The 15,071-nt window shown below is 53.3% G+C and overlaps 1 protein-coding gene across 6 annotated transcripts in view; it reads right to left on the bottom strand.

The window, feature by feature from the left end:
• Nucleotides 1–13,388, bottom strand: part of CTIF (cap binding complex dependent translation initiation factor) — a 237,028-nt gene extending 223,640 nt beyond the window's left edge. For 2 of the 6 annotated variants that reach the window (XM_079784593.1, XM_079784587.1), the window contains exon 1: nucleotides 12,568–13,078. The gene's annotated coding sequence lies outside the window, so the exon portion shown is untranslated. Of the gene's footprint in view, nucleotides 1–11,833; nucleotides 11,857–12,052; nucleotides 12,087–12,567; nucleotides 13,079–13,175 lie in introns of those variants that run through there. The other 4 variants (XM_079784588.1, XM_079784589.1, XM_079784590.1 and 1 more) reach the window with 4 other exon arrangements.
• Nucleotides 13,389–15,071: the final 1,683 nt, after the last annotated feature.

Raw genomic sequence — 15,071 nt, 5'->3', positions numbered from 1 at the left:
AGTTGGTTTGGCTTAGTGGATAGAGTGTCAGCCTGTGGACTGAAGGGTCCCAGGTTCAATTCCGGTCAGGGGCACATGCCCGGATTACAGGCTCGATCCCCAATAGGTGGTGTGCAGGAGGCAGCCAATCAATGATTCTCTCTCATCACTAATGTTTCTATCTCTCTCTCCCTCTCCCTTCCTCTCTGAAATCAATAAAAATACATTTTTAAAAAATGATAATAAAGAATAAACTGTTTTTATACTTACAACTGTAAACCTACTTTTGCCCCACCCTGTATGTGGAAATCCATGAATCTTTATCCAGGGCACTGTGCTGGGCCACACTGCACTGGTTCTGAATCTGGAGAGATGTCCAAAATAAGGAGTGCCCTTCCTCATTCTATAAGTATGCATTTTGCTTTAAAAATTTTTGTTTCATGAGCATGGATCCTATGGCCATCACTGCCCTCGCCCTATGGGAAATCCACAGAGGACTCAGAGGAGGACAGTATCTTCAAGGTGCTTAGGATCTCAGAGAACAGACCAAGCAAGGATCCAAGGACTGATGGGTGTAGGGAGCAGCTGTAGGGCTAAGCCTCGGACTGACCTGTAGGCAAAGCCGCAAACAAGTCCCAGCTTAGAGGGCACAGCCCTCTTAGCATAACTAAGCTTGACCTTACGACACTCCCTAGAGATCCTTCCTGGGTAGCTAATGGGCTATGGGAGGTGCAGCAAGTGCTGCCAAAACAAGTGAAACTCACAAGAACACTGTAACTATGGTGACCACTACCTTGTTTACCTCTGACTATAAAATAAAGCATCAGCTTGCCCTCTGGATCTTTTCTCTGTGGCCTCAGCCAGGCACAGAAGATCCACCTAGACCCAGCTTATTCTCTTTGTCTGACTTTTCTACATCCTTCGCCGCCCTCCCTCAGGCTTGCCGAATCCTTGGCTGTGCTGGCGCGGCACAAATAGGAGCGATGGAAAGTGCTAAGTGCCCTAAAGATTTATAGACCAAAAGCTGGAGTGGAGAGGAAGATAAAAATGGCCATATGAGAAGAGTGTAGAAGAGCCCAGAGGGGAAGGATTGGCCCCAGGGGGTTGTTGGGTAGTCGCCAGTGGCCTGGGCTATTTGCATGAATGAAGGGAAAGGTGGTTGGGGGAGGGGAAGGTGGTGACCACCACCATCTTCCCATGGCCTGCATTCCCTCGGACCGGAGTTCCCAATCAGCATGGGCAAGAGACCTAACTCTGCTAGATACAAGGTGCCCAAACCACTCAGAAGCAATTTCCTTTCAATCCTCATGGTCACCTGCAAAGGTGACCACTGTCTGCCACTGACCAGCCAGAGCCTCAGCCCCTCAGGCATCTCCAGTCCTGCTGTCCAGGCCACCAGCCACATATGCTCCCTCCCTCTGGACAATGCTGCCTGCAGGTTCTCTCAGGAAAACTGGAGGGGCTCCTGGGGGAGGGGACATAGAACCCACTTACTGAGACCACACAAGAGGCCTTCATTGAACACCTGGGGTTCCATGCCCCAATATTTCCTGTGGGTTAAAAAATAATAATAACTAGAAAAGGCAAAAATATAGTGAGAGAAAGCAGATCAGTGTTTGCCAGAGACAGGGAGTAGGGTTTTTTTTAAACCTCAATTATGTTGAGGTATAAAAAATTTCATCTCTGGCCCGGCCAGCATGGCTCAGGGGTTGAGCGTTGACCTATGAACCAGGAAGTCACGGTTCGATTCCTGGTTGGGGCACATACCTGGGTTGTGGGCTTGATCCCCAGTGTGTGGTATGTAGGAGGCAGCCGATCAATGATTCTCTCTCATTATTGATGTTTCTATCTCTCTCTCCCTCTACCTTCCTCTCTGAAATCAATAAAAATATATTTTAAAAATTTTTAAAAATTCATCTCGATAAATGTGACACTTCCACAAATAAATAAATAAAAGCATATTAAAATTTGGTGAGGCAAACATTAATTCTTGTTTCCCCAACCATCATTCCCCGTCCCACTTCCCTATAAGCAGAGCTCACACCTCTACAGATGAGGCAGAAAGCTTGCAATTTCAACCCTACTAGATATTAAACTGATAAGAACAGATACTACACTGGATCTTAGCCAAAAGGCCGAGAAGAGATCTCAACCTCGACTTGAGCTTAGGCATGGGTATTGACCCATTTATCTTCAACGGACTTGATGAAAATTTTAGTGGGAGGATTCTGGAAAATTTCCCCCTCCCTGATAAATCAAGACACAAGGAGAAATGAGAAATTGACCTTCCTGCCTGCCTGCAGATGCAGTTATGAGAACGTGATGTCTGGAGTAGTGGCAGTCATGCTGTGACCATGGGGGGGGGGGGGGGGGGACAGTGCACCTGAGGATAAAGGCCAACATGCTGAAATGGTGGCCTAGAAGGTTACAATGAGTCCTTGAGGTCACTACTGAGCCACTGAATGAACCAACCCTAGGACCCCTCTCTTCAGACCGCTGGCTATGTGAGTCTACAAACACCTTGTTTTCCAAGCCACTGTTAGTCCTATGTTCTTTTGCCAATAAGCCAACATCCTACAAGCCAGGTGTTTTTCTCTCTCCCAACTTCCATCTCCAATCCTAAAAGTGAGGTCATGGAGAGGTCTAAGATAGGGCCTTGTGGCTGGAAACTGAGCCCCATCAGAAAGCTGGGTCCACGGTCCCCACGGATAATACTTTCCTCTCTAGTTCCAAAACAAAACGAGGAAACAGATGCTGGTTTCTCCTGGGCGCGCCGCTACCCCCATCACCGCATGTGCATCCTGCGGTGTAAATGATAATAGTGTCAGGTGTGACCCTCAAGCAAATACCCTCTCTGGTGGCCATGAGGACAATCCCAGTTTACATCTGTGTCCCAGCAGGATTGTTAACAGCACCCCCCTTCACTCTCAAAAGTGTGTCCTTTTCCACAAAAAAAAATTAGTCACCTCTGGCTGCCTCAGCACACTTTCCTTTCTCCTTATCCAGTACTTCCCATTAGGCCATCCTGTCTTCCCCACCGAGATGCAGATGGGAGGCGGGGGCCCTGCCAGTTTCACCAGAATTCATCTCACCTCATTCAGAGCCTGGTGCCTAGCACGTCCTGCTAAACTGAACCAAATGTAACGGGTAAGAGCCTGGAGCAAAAGGATCGAGGCAAACCAGTACAATGTGAGCATGAGGAACCATTTTTTTTTGGAAGGAGAAGAGGAAAAACTGGGTGCTTTCCCAGAATCCCTGGCCCTCCCCACCGAGTGCTGTTAGCACAGGGTCCCGTGTGAAACTGGCAGCGCACATCCGGGCGTCCAGCTGACTGATGCAACCTTGCTGCAAAGGCAACCGTGCTCCTGGTAATCTGTCATGGCAGCTAGTGAACAGATGGACCCACAGACGCTGACCATCCTGCAGATGCAAAGGGACAGAGAGCCTCTGCTCCCTGAGAAAGCCCGGGGACGGCAGACTGACCCCAAGAGACAGACAGACAGCATGCTCTCAAAAACACTTTGCTTGTGAGCACCATCCTACTTGGTGACACACCAAGATGTGGATTCCCCGGGAGGCCACTTTCTTGATCTCAGGGCTTAACCTTTTGCACTCGGATGTCGAGATTAAAATTATTCTTTGAATGTATCAATACTTTGAAATATAAAAAAAATCCAAATAAATAAATTTGTATGAAAAGAAACTCCAGTTTTTTATTCTACTGCCGCGCTTTGTAAAATCTGGGGTATTTAAAAAATTAAATCCCGAGTAGAATAAAGGAATCGAGAAAAAAGCAAGCGAGTGCAAAGGGTTAAAATCGTAAGTCTCTCAGCAAATGCCCCACAAATATGGTAAAGACCTGTGGTGAGACCAGGACATTGCTGGGGGGGGGGGGGGTAGGCCTACAAGGGAACAGCAAGGGGAGGGTCAGCTCCACCCAGCCGGGAGGGAACCACACACATTCTTTCTGAATAACTGCAGGCTCAACTGTCACAGCTACAGCTAGGCATTTCCATGTCTCTGCCTCTCCGTCTCTCTCCCTCATGGAAGCTGCTTGGATGCAGCGAGGCACATGGGGAATGCTTAGCACTGTGCCTGGCACATAATAGACACTCAATAAACACCGATTCCCGAGTCACTTACTTGAGCCAAAAGGATTTCTGCGTGTTGGAGGAAAGAGCTTGCAGTGTGTGCTGTTCCTTCTCTCATGGTAATCTGGAAAGCGCTGAGCCAGAGCTTCTCTAACTTCTACTTACATCACAGACTGCATCTACGCAGCCGGCTCAGCTAAACTTGCATCTGATCTGCAAAAGCGCCTTCTGTGCTAAAGTTAGGCTAGAAGTTGGCTGGACTGTCACAGAATCGTAGCTTGACAAATCAAAGCCATCAGAAGCAAGCAGGATGGTGAAAGGCCTGGAAGACATCCCTCCGGACAGCCACGGGGCGAGGGGTGGAAAGGGCTGGGCAGTGGCTGGGGCTCACAGAAGACCTTCGCAGCTGCAACAGCCTCTGGTAAGGGAAGGCGCTGCCGCACAGGCAGTACACTCCCCGCACAGGCAGTACACTCCCGGCGTGTACTTGCTTGGACGCAGGAAGCAAGTACATGCCGGGCCACACAGCGGGGATGGGCAAGGTGACCTCCAAGATGTCTCCCCAGTTTGAAATTCTAGGAACTCAAGACTCTGGGCTTCGGGTAGCCAGTGTGATGCACAACCTGGGGCATGAGTAGCAACTGGAATCTGCATAGGGCACCTTTAGGGGGAGCCTGGACAGAGCCTCGTCGGTAAGTTCCTGGCCCGAGTGAACAGCAGGGGAGAACATTCTGGCCTTCCTGGACGACTGGTCTGCAGGCTTCTGCTAAGAGGTGAAGCCCGGGGCAGGAACAGCCCCTCACGCAGCCCTGCACATGCCTCCACCAGGGAGCAGTTGTCCTGAGGCCCTTTTCAAAGGTTTCAAGCCCTGGTCGGTGTGGGTCAGTGGTTGAGTGTTGACTCATGCACGAAAAGGACGCCACTTCGATTTCCGGTCCGGCACAGGCCTGGGGATGCGGGAGGCAGCCAATCAATGTTTCTCTGTCTCTCTCCCTTCTCCCTCTCCCTTCCCCTCTCTCTAAAAACCAACAAAAACTTTTTTTAAAAGATTCGAACTAGGCCTCTCTCTCCTCCTCACTACTCTCTCCGGCCACCCAGGTCCTGCAGCATCTCTCCAAGGTTGAGACCCAAGTCAGCGAAGGGTGATGAGCCCCAGGACCTTCCTGGCGTCCCCAAGAGCCTAGACCACAGGCTGGAGGACCCTGCTCTCCAGGGCTTTATATGCTAATTCCTCCTCTGGGGACCTCCAGGCCACATCCAAAAGCAGAGTTTCCAGGGAAGATTTTTTCCCCACCCCAGATCCAGGCCAAGACTGGCAAGCTCCCCCCACCCCCTGTCCTTTCTCCAAGCACGAAAACCTTAACAGGGGCCCCTTTCAGGCAGGGCTCTCTCTGGTCCAACTCCCAGTCTCACCCCTGGCCCTGGAGATGTTATCAGAACTCAACCCCCTTTGGTTCTGAGACCAGTAACCACCCCTCAACACCCCCGCCCCCACGCCATCACCCCCACTCAGCAGGACTGGCCTAGCATATGCGCAAGCTTCCTGTCCACACTCACTTTTGAGTCCTCTGGTTTTTCTTCACATCTTATGAGCTCAGCTCTTTGAAAGGATGCTAGTTTATACAGCATTTCTAGGTACTTGGTAGTTGGAAGGTTTTCAAGATTTTTTACTCCACTGTGGTACTAAAAATATTCTAAATCGGTGTTGGAGTACAGTACCCTCTTTGGTCTTCTTCATGGAAACTTTCCTTGGCTGACCTCCCACCCCAAACAATTGACTGGCCACATCCCTGCATATTCACAGACACAGGTTGAGCACCTACTACGCGCCAGGCACTATCTTAGGCCCCAAGGATTAAAAACGGAAAAGGCTGGAGCTCTGCCTAAAATGCGCAGCTCCAGGATGGCGGGAAGAGAAGTAGCCACTCTTCTGTTCGATTTGCACTCTACGCTTTGCCCAGGTTGGTACAGCTTTTACGTGGCCTCTTAAGTCCACATCCCGTCGCCCAACAGGACTGCCTGCTCCACATCCTCCCTGCCCTTTACTCAGGGCCCCGGGGCCTGGGACAGCACCTGCTCGCCATGGACGTTAAAAATGCACCCGCCAGTCCCCTAACGCCCTCCAATGCTTCCAGCTGAAGCTCATTCTTGGCTGTCGCTGGATTCTGCCAGCTGGGCCTCCAGCATGACACAGCATCCCCGCCTGGCTTCCCTGACGACAGCCAGCGGCAAGCGGCATGACAAAGGATCCTCTGACAATGGGAGGAAGAGGTCTCCTTATTGTCTACAGCAGCCCCACCTCACTCCACTCGGCAGCAGACCCTTCCCCACTCCTGGGCCTGTGGCCCCTGCCCACACTGCTCCCTCGGGCTTCCACCCTGCGCACCGTGCTGTCTGAGAGACAGAGCCACTGGATTACCCTATCCGCAATCCAAATTCAGCCCGTGTAACCATGAACTCCCCACAATCCTCCCCCTACCCCAACCCTAGCTGACCTGCTCCAGCAACCAGGTCACACCTGGGTAAAGGCCGCCACCCACCACCTCAGTGAGGCCAGGAACCTGGGAGGCACTGGGCTCTTTCCTTATCCCCCAAAGCTAAGCAATCACTGAAGACTTTATTCCCTAAATATTTATATATATAGATATAAGACCTTCCTCCATCTCCATACGCATGGCCCTGGTTCCAGGCCTCAGCCCCTGTGACCTGGACCGAAGGGAGCCTGTCATTCCCTCATCCGCTCTGCAGCTGCCCAGCTCCCAGCCACTCTCCCTTCTGTTCCACCGTGGCACACCTCGACTCTGCTTAATGCCCCGTCCTCCAGGCTCTACCTGCGGGCTAACAGCCAAGGTCCCAGCCAGGCTCACAAAGATCCTCACTCCTGAGCCTTGTCTGCCCTTCTGCCCTTGTCCTCCGACCTCACAGCTTCCCTCCCTCCCTGTACCCAGACAGCCTCAGGCCTCCACACCTTGGCACATACTGTTTCTACCCCTGAATGCCCTTCTCCCATCTCCTCTCCCGGTTAACTCTCTTTCAGCTGCAGCACCTATGTTATCTCCCTCAGGAAGCACTCCCGGATCTTGAGGCAAGAGCAGGGGCCCCTTGTCCATGCTACGGCAAGGCCCTCGGGACTTTCTCTCCCCCTGCATTTACCGCTCCATGCAGAATTTAACTGCCCTCCCCGCACCACACTGACGTTACTGTTTAAGTGTCTCTTGGGCAAGAGAGTGGGCCCCTTGCAGGAAGTGGGGGCTGTGCCCACTCACTGTTGTAGCCCCAGGTTCTGGCACGGAGCCGGGCATAGAAACAGAGCCTTCTAACTTCAGGCTGATCACCGAACCTTCTTAGTCGGCTCCACTCCCAGTCCCAACACCCACAATTTCCCCTTCAGCGCTTGTGTGCCATTGCCCCAGCCGAAAACCTCCTCTAGTTCCTCCACAACCCCAGATCTATTCCCAAATTCACCTCTTCCGTGAAATCACCCCAAACTAGCCCCAGACCACGGCTATAATCACCGCCTCCCATCCTTTACCCAACCCACCCCCTGGGTAAATTAGCATTTGGGTCTGGTTCCCTGGCTGGATGTGAGCCAACAGTGGACATAAAAAAGTTCCGGAAAGTTCAAGGCCCTCTACTCACCAAACTGCAATGTGAGGTGACACGGTGGGCCACCTCAGCCCCAGGCAGTGGATTTGAAGTCTGAGGACCAGGGTTCAGATCCCTGCTCTACTATAGAGGCTCAGTAACCTCATCTGCCAAATGGGAATAATGAGAACAGCCTCCCAGGACTACTATAAAAAGCAGATGAGATCAGTTGTGTGAAATGCTTTGCAAAGTGTAAAACCAAAACAAGTGTTGGGTATTATAATAATCTCCAGTGCCCATCAATCCCCTACCCAACTCCATGACCTTCCCACGGGTAGTTTTTCCCCTCACTTGAGTCAGGTGAGAATCAAATGAAATCTGTGGGCCCTCTTCACTCTCAGGAGGTTCCCTTGCCATAGGAAGGAACCTTGCCATGGGTCCAGGTCACGGGGGAGGAAAGCCAAAGGCTAAACTTAAGAGTGCTGAAGGCCCCAAGGCCTACCACCTCTCCCAGATTCCTGCATGCCCAAGATGAGAGGGCAGGGAAAGCCAGGCCAGTCTCGAAGGAAAGCAATCTCAAGACTATAAGATGAATTCCAGCCCAGCCGGCATGGCTCAGTGGTTGAGCGTCAACCTAGGAACCAGGAGGTCATGGTTCGATTCCCGGTCAGGGCACAGGCACGGATTGCGGGCTCGATCCCCAATGTGGGGCGTGCAGGAGGCCGCCGATCCATGATTCTCTCCCATCACTGATGTTTCTCTCTCTCTCCCTCTCCCTTCCTCTCTGAAATCAATAAAAATAAAATATAATTAAAAAAAAAAAAAGATGAATTCCAGAGCCTTTCCTGGAACCAGAGGAGAGGTGAGAAGATGTAGAATTCTCTCTCTTTGGGGAGTAAGAACCCCACTATTCCCCCCAGAAAACACCATAGTACAAAGAAAGAAGATTGGATGAGGCATCAAAATCCAGGATTTTGTGTCCCACTCTCCAGGGCTCCCAGCTCTGGGTGCCTAGGATCTGAGGATGGGTCTGTTCTCACCCTGTTCTGAAGCACAGCTCTAGCCTGGGTGTAATTCAGAAATAAGACGCAGATGTCGATAAGTCATCATGGTGACAACTCAGGAAGGCCACCATCGCAGCACTGTTCTAAATAACAGTGTGTGCAGGGTGAGGCAGAAAAGCAAAGCCTGAATGTGCGCAGCTGAGCCCAGGTGACCAGTGAGTCAGCAATGAGACCCAGAGGTAAAGGAACCCCACCTCCCCCAAAAGAACATCCAAAGGGGCTGCCACGTTATTGGGTAAGCCATGCAGAAATACCATCCTCTTTGGAGAATTCCCCAAAACTGCAATTTGCCTGTCTGTTTGTGCCTCCTGTTCTCTATGTGGGCTCAGGATTCTTTCTCCATCCTAACCACCACTGCCTGCTTCCTCCTTCATGATCTGAACTGCAAGCAACAGAACCTTAAAAACAAGGGCAGTGGACTCTGCAACTGAGAGGAAATTGGAGGCCAGTGTCGGGGATCCCAGAAATGAGTTTGGGAATGAATAGATACAAAGCAGACCCATATTAAAACATCTACACAGACCTGTAAGACAGACACTAAACTCGGGCTCTGAGTGAGACCTCGGCCAAAGCCTGAGCTTATCGCAGAAGACAGCAGCCTGTCGCTGCCCATCACGGCCCAGCAGAGCAGGGGCAGGACCATGGAGAACAACTTGTGAGCTCCTCATTGCTCAGCCCAGTGAGCTGTTGGCTGGCTTCAGGGTTATTTCCCACTAGCTGCTTAACTTCCACAGGACACACAGTACCTCTGGACCCACCTGGGAGGTTCCAAAGAGTCTGAAGTCCAAAATAACAAGGGACATTCGGCTCTTCTTCCTCTGTTCCTTCCTTCTGTATTTGTTCTAAGATAGGAACTAGCATTTTGAGTCCCTTGCAACCAACATATGTGAAACTGATGAAGTTCCAGGGTGCTTGCTCTAAAATATTTATGATTTATTCCCTCCTACAGTGCCTGAATCATCCGTGCTATTGCATTGTAACAACATAGCTGTTTCTGCTATCTTATCTTTGTGTGCCCCAATCACAGTAGCATATCTAGCTTAAGGTAGGTGTTCAATAAACTTCTGTTGGACTTAAAAATCTTACATTCATCTCGTTAGAATTGGTTTTTGGCAAGCAGGGGCCATATGTTACATTTTCTTTGTATCTACGTTAAGCTCGACAAACAGGTAGGTACTCAATACATATTTGGGAATAAATGATTGATTAGTTGGCTAAACCTAATAACCTTTCTTCAGGCTGTGTCTGAGAACCCTCACGTACATTAACTCTGAGAAATACAAATATACATGTTGGAGTCCTTTGCTTTTTTTTGGGAGGGGGGGCTTCCCCATCCCTGGAGATGGAGGGGACAAGGAGTATAACCTGAGATGGTTTCTCAGGGGTCTACACTCTAAATTTGATGGTTTTGAAATTAGTAACTAAAGAATAAACCTTGGATTCAATAACAACTCCATGAACACACCCATGTGAACACGGGCATGTATCACATGAATATGTGTACCATATGCATTTATTACATGCAGGTATGATTCTGGAATGTATTAGAGGTATAAAAACTGATGACCATTCACCGACAGGAAGTTTTCACATGTGTGATAATAACAGCAGTGCAGACTTCTATTTTTTAGTGGCTGTTGCCATTAGGACTGGTAGCAAATCACAAGTGTCTTGACAAGAGTAATTACCAGCATTAATTTACCCCCTTTCTCAGATTCAGTACTTCCTGGGGAGGAAAGACCTAGGGGAGGCGGGGGGGGGGGGGGGGGGGGGGGGGGGAGGGGGGGCGGGAGTGGCCACTATTTCATCTAAAAGCCATAGGCTGAGAAGAGAAATCACAAAGAGGGGAAAGTAGCCCTTTTCCCACTGAGAGTCATAGCATTTTTTTGAGCCTCAGTGTGCTCATCTGTAAAACAGGGTTAATACCCCCTGCCTCACAGGACCATCTTAATAAATGCAATGTACACAAGGCAGGGTCGCCCTGAAAAGTCAAACATATTATTCCGGCAATCTGTTAACCACTGATGACACTGTCCCCCAGAATGCGGTACAAAATTACTGCCTCCAAGCGTACACAATCCAGGACAGACACTTGCCACAGCAGATGAATAAACCTAGTCCTGTTCCAAACACTCAAAGGGAGTTTCCTCCAGCAACCTGAGTGCATCCTGTGAGGGGCTTGTTCCGTGCATTCTGATCTCATGGAATTGGGTTTTCTTGAAAGCCAGGCAATTTTCTCCTGAGGTCCGAGCATGCTTGCAACCGGGATTCCTGAGGTTTTGGGCACAGACCCAGCGCTAGGCCAGAGGACCTGCTGGACAGCCTGCAGCCCCTCTCCGCCCTCTGGGCGGCACCTTCTCTCTCCTCTAGCTCTCTTGCTGTGTCACTTTCGCCGGCCTGAGCCTCCAGCCGCCTAGAAGCCGGCAGCTCCGGCGGCTTCCTTCCTTAGCCTGCGGGCCTCCAGCCTGGGAGATAATCCCCGGCCACGGAGCCGGAGCCCGGTGGGCGGAGCCGACAAAGGCTCGGTCTGGGCATCCAGCAGCAGCGAGGGCGGCAGCGCCGGGCTGGGGCTGGGCCTGGGCCGGGACCGCTGGCCAGCCTTCGGCCCGCACGGCCTCCAGGACGAAGAATTGGGAGAGGGACGCAGAGCGCACCGACTCCCTCCAGGGTCTGCTCGGGCATGCGTATCCACAGAGCTCCTCCGTACAAGGGTCAACCCAAGCGTGGGGGCGACGGGGAGAGAACACTCGAGCCCCCCTAGGCTTCTCCCAGTTCAGCCAGACCACCCCTCCCCACGCCGCCGAGTAGGCAGCCCGTGTGTCGGGTCTAGGGGCGTGCAGATGCGGAGGTAGGAACTGCGGGTCTCCCGCCGCCCTCGGGCCTGGGACTCCCTCGTGAGCCCGGCACACACGCAAGCACGACCCCCTCTCTAAGTAACACGGGCGCGCACGCACGCGCGCGGACACACCAGACTACGAACCCAACTGGGACCACCAGGGGGCTGCCCGGACCCATCTCCACAGAGATCAAGACCCGGGCGCGTCCCCACTAGGCAGCGGTCTTCGGCCCCCCACCCCCACCCCCGCCCCCCACGCCGGAGCGGTGTGTACTCACCAACAGCTGGGCGGGGGAGGCGACGCTTCACTCCCGGGTGTGCGACCCACCCCGTGCCGCCAGCCATCCCTCCCCTTTACACGCCGCACCCCCTTCCAGCTCACGGCTGCCCCCCCCCCAATCCCAACCCTGCAAACTCCACGAACCCAAACAGCCAACGCCGCCCAGAGGAGGGGCTCAGACCCTCGCTCCCCTTTTAACGCCAGAGGAGAGACTTACTAAAATCTGCGACGCGCGGTCCCTGGGACACTCCCTCCGGACGCACCAGGCTTCCCCCACGCAGCGCTCGGGAGCCCGGACCGAGCCACCGCCCCCCACCCCCCGCCCGCCCTCCCCCAAGACCGGCGTCCGGGACCAGTCACCTGCTCTCCGTCCGGCAAAAGCCGAGCCGGAGCCCACCCCGCGGCCGCTCGAGCCACTCGCCAGCGCGAGCCTTGTTTGTCAGAGCCTGTCAACTTAACCCCCGCTCCGCCGGCGGAACGGTGCCCCGGGCCCCGCGACACCGCGGCGACAGCACCATCAGTTAAACAGCCAGCAGGATCACCACCGCGGGGAGGGTCCGAGTCTGCCACCGCAGTGATTTCCTCCTCTGCTCCCACCCCCGGGGCCCCCCGCGGCCCGCGGGCTCACCGGGGACAGAGGGAGGGCGCAGACTGTCTAGACGACAGCCGTCCCCGAGCCCGCGGGGACGGGCGCGCACACACACGGCCGCTGCCACAGACACAATCACTCACCAGCGGAGGGAGGGGCGGCGGGGAGACTCGCTCCGGGTCCCCCCGCAGCCGCGAGGGCAGCAGCCTCCGGCGGGAGCGGCTGTGGGAGCCGCGCTCCTACCGCGGCGGAGCACGGTCCGAACAGCTGCAAGTTCGGCCGCTACCGAACCAACTGCTGGCTGCAGCAAATGCGGGCTGCAACACAAAAGGGAGAGGAATCACGCTCGCTCTCTTCCTCCCCCCGGTCGGAACCCGGCACATGACAGCGGCTACACGGCGCGGGGCCAACGCCAGTCGGGCTCCAGCCGCGCGCCCCTCCGCACCCCTCCCCACCGGCGCTCCAGGGCCAGGGCTCCCCGCGGGGCGGGGCACCGGGAGGGCAGGGGCAAACCTCGGGAGTGGCGAGCCCCGTGGAGTGCGATCCTCGACAGAGAGGGGGACCACGGCGGAGCGCGGACGCCCGGCTGCCCCGGGCGCACGGAGGGGGAAGGGGCTAATGGTTTCGGGCGGTTTTCCCGGATTTACCTATAAGCACGCGCACGTCACGCAGCCCTCCTCCCAGGTCCCCGAATCCGTCGGCAAGCTGAGGTGACTAAAAAGAGGGGGGCTGACGGCGGGGGGATGCTCACCTCGGGGTTCCTCTGGCCGCCGCTCCGAGCCGGATCGGGGGTGGGGGAAGGGGGCAGGGAAGGGGAAGGGAGGGAGGAGGCTCCCGCGAGCCGACTCCAGCCGCGAGTTCCGCGCGTCCGGGCAGCGGAGGGATTTGGGCTCCCGGGCGCGGACACCCAGCCAAGAAGGGAGGGAGGGAGGGAGGGAAGGGAACGAGGGAGGGAGGGGCGGGTGGGGGGAGGGAGTAGAGGAAGGAAAAAAAATATATCCCTGCTCTGACACAAGGAAAGAGAATGCTGGAGAGTGACGTCCAGGCCCCGCCCTCCCCTCCGGCCACGTGCAAAGACTTGAAAGGAAAGAGGGCGGCGCGAGGCCTGCTGGGTAATGTAGTTCGCCTTTCTTTCCCGGGATGGCGGGCACTGGAGCATCCGAGGCATCCCTGTACAGCGACGCCGCCGAAACCCGCGCCCAACGCCCTTGGACGCTGGCGCGGCCCCGGGTGCGAACCTCTGCGTAGGGAAAACTGAGGGCTCAGGCGCGTTCCAGGCTTTTGGGGAAAGGTTTGGTTTTGGGGACAGGAATGCTTTATGGATGAGGACTTAGGCGCTTCGAGTGCAAAGTCTGTTCTAATGGCAGATAAAAGGGAGCTTTGTGTATGTATTGGCCGGCCCAAGTGGCGTTATTAATGCTGCATTAAATGCTGCTGTCTGTTATTGAGATGCATGTTATAATTAACATTTGAACATCTCGGTGGCAGGGGCAGGATGTTGTAATTAGATATGCACTTTACAACCAATTAATTTTCCATTGGCCATGCTGTGGGCTGGGACAGGGGACGTGGTGGCTGGGAGAATTCAATACAATGGAAAATTCGGTAATCGCTTAACCAAATCACCAATGTTTTCTGAGTACCTACTAGATGCCTGGCATTGAGCTTGGCACAGAGAGGCCTTCGGGAGAAGGATGCTTTACACCCCTCCAAAGCAAGGGATGATCAACTCTTTGGAGGAATTGTGTGACACAGTGTAATTGCCATAGAAATCCATTTATTAATTCAGAGAACATTTGGTGAGCACTTCTACAGACAGGACATGTCTGGAAATGCCAAGACAAGTAAGACCCTCAGTCCCTGCCCTCGATCTCAAAGTCTAGTGTAAGGATTATAGTCAATGCAAGTGTAGGGGATAAGTCAACACTTAACACAGGCATAAGCACAAAGACCTAGGGAGCTCTCAGGTGAAGCAGCCAACCAGGATGGAAGGTGGATGGAGGTGGGAGGGGAGAGGATCAGGGAAGGCTTCCTGGGGGAGGTTTTTAAACAAAGGCAAAGGCATTGGTAGGCATCTGACAAAGGCTGCAGAGTACAAATGCCCCAGATGAGAGAGAAGACAGTAAATTCTGAAAGTCCCAGCAATTTGGCAGGGCAGAGGGAGTGGGTGTGGGGGATGAGCTTAGAGAGCAGAAGGAGACTGGGACAGCTTCTCACTGGAGGTGGGGCTTGAAGTGGCCTTGAAGGACGAGTGGGATTTCATTTTGTGTGGAGAGCTTGTGTTCCAGGCCTGAGGCTCAGCATGAGCCAAACCTTGGAGAGAAAGCAAAGCAGAATCCAGCATGGTATGGTGTACTTTGTAGTCAGATAGTACTTTATAGTTAGATAGACCTGAGCCTTAGCCCACTTTTGTCACTTTAAAGCTGGGTGAATTTAGGAGTATTACATGACTTGACTGTGCCTGTGTTATCCTCAAACGGGGACAGAAACAGCTGTATCATAAAGTTGTTAAGAGAATTAGTGAAACATGGAATAGCCTGGCTGTTAGTAAATAATAATTAAAAAATAAAAAAAGAAAGAAACCAGTCCCGTCCTATAGAGCAGCTCATTTAATTCTTGTACCAAAGGGCACACGGGCATGTCTTGC

This window comes from Cnephaeus nilssonii (assembly GCF_951640355.1).
Source record: "Cnephaeus nilssonii genome assembly, chromosome: 11".
In the NCBI taxonomy this organism is placed as follows: Eukaryota; Metazoa; Chordata; class Mammalia; order Chiroptera; family Vespertilionidae; genus Cnephaeus; species Cnephaeus nilssonii.
This window is presented reverse-complemented; position numbering and strand designations above follow the sequence as displayed.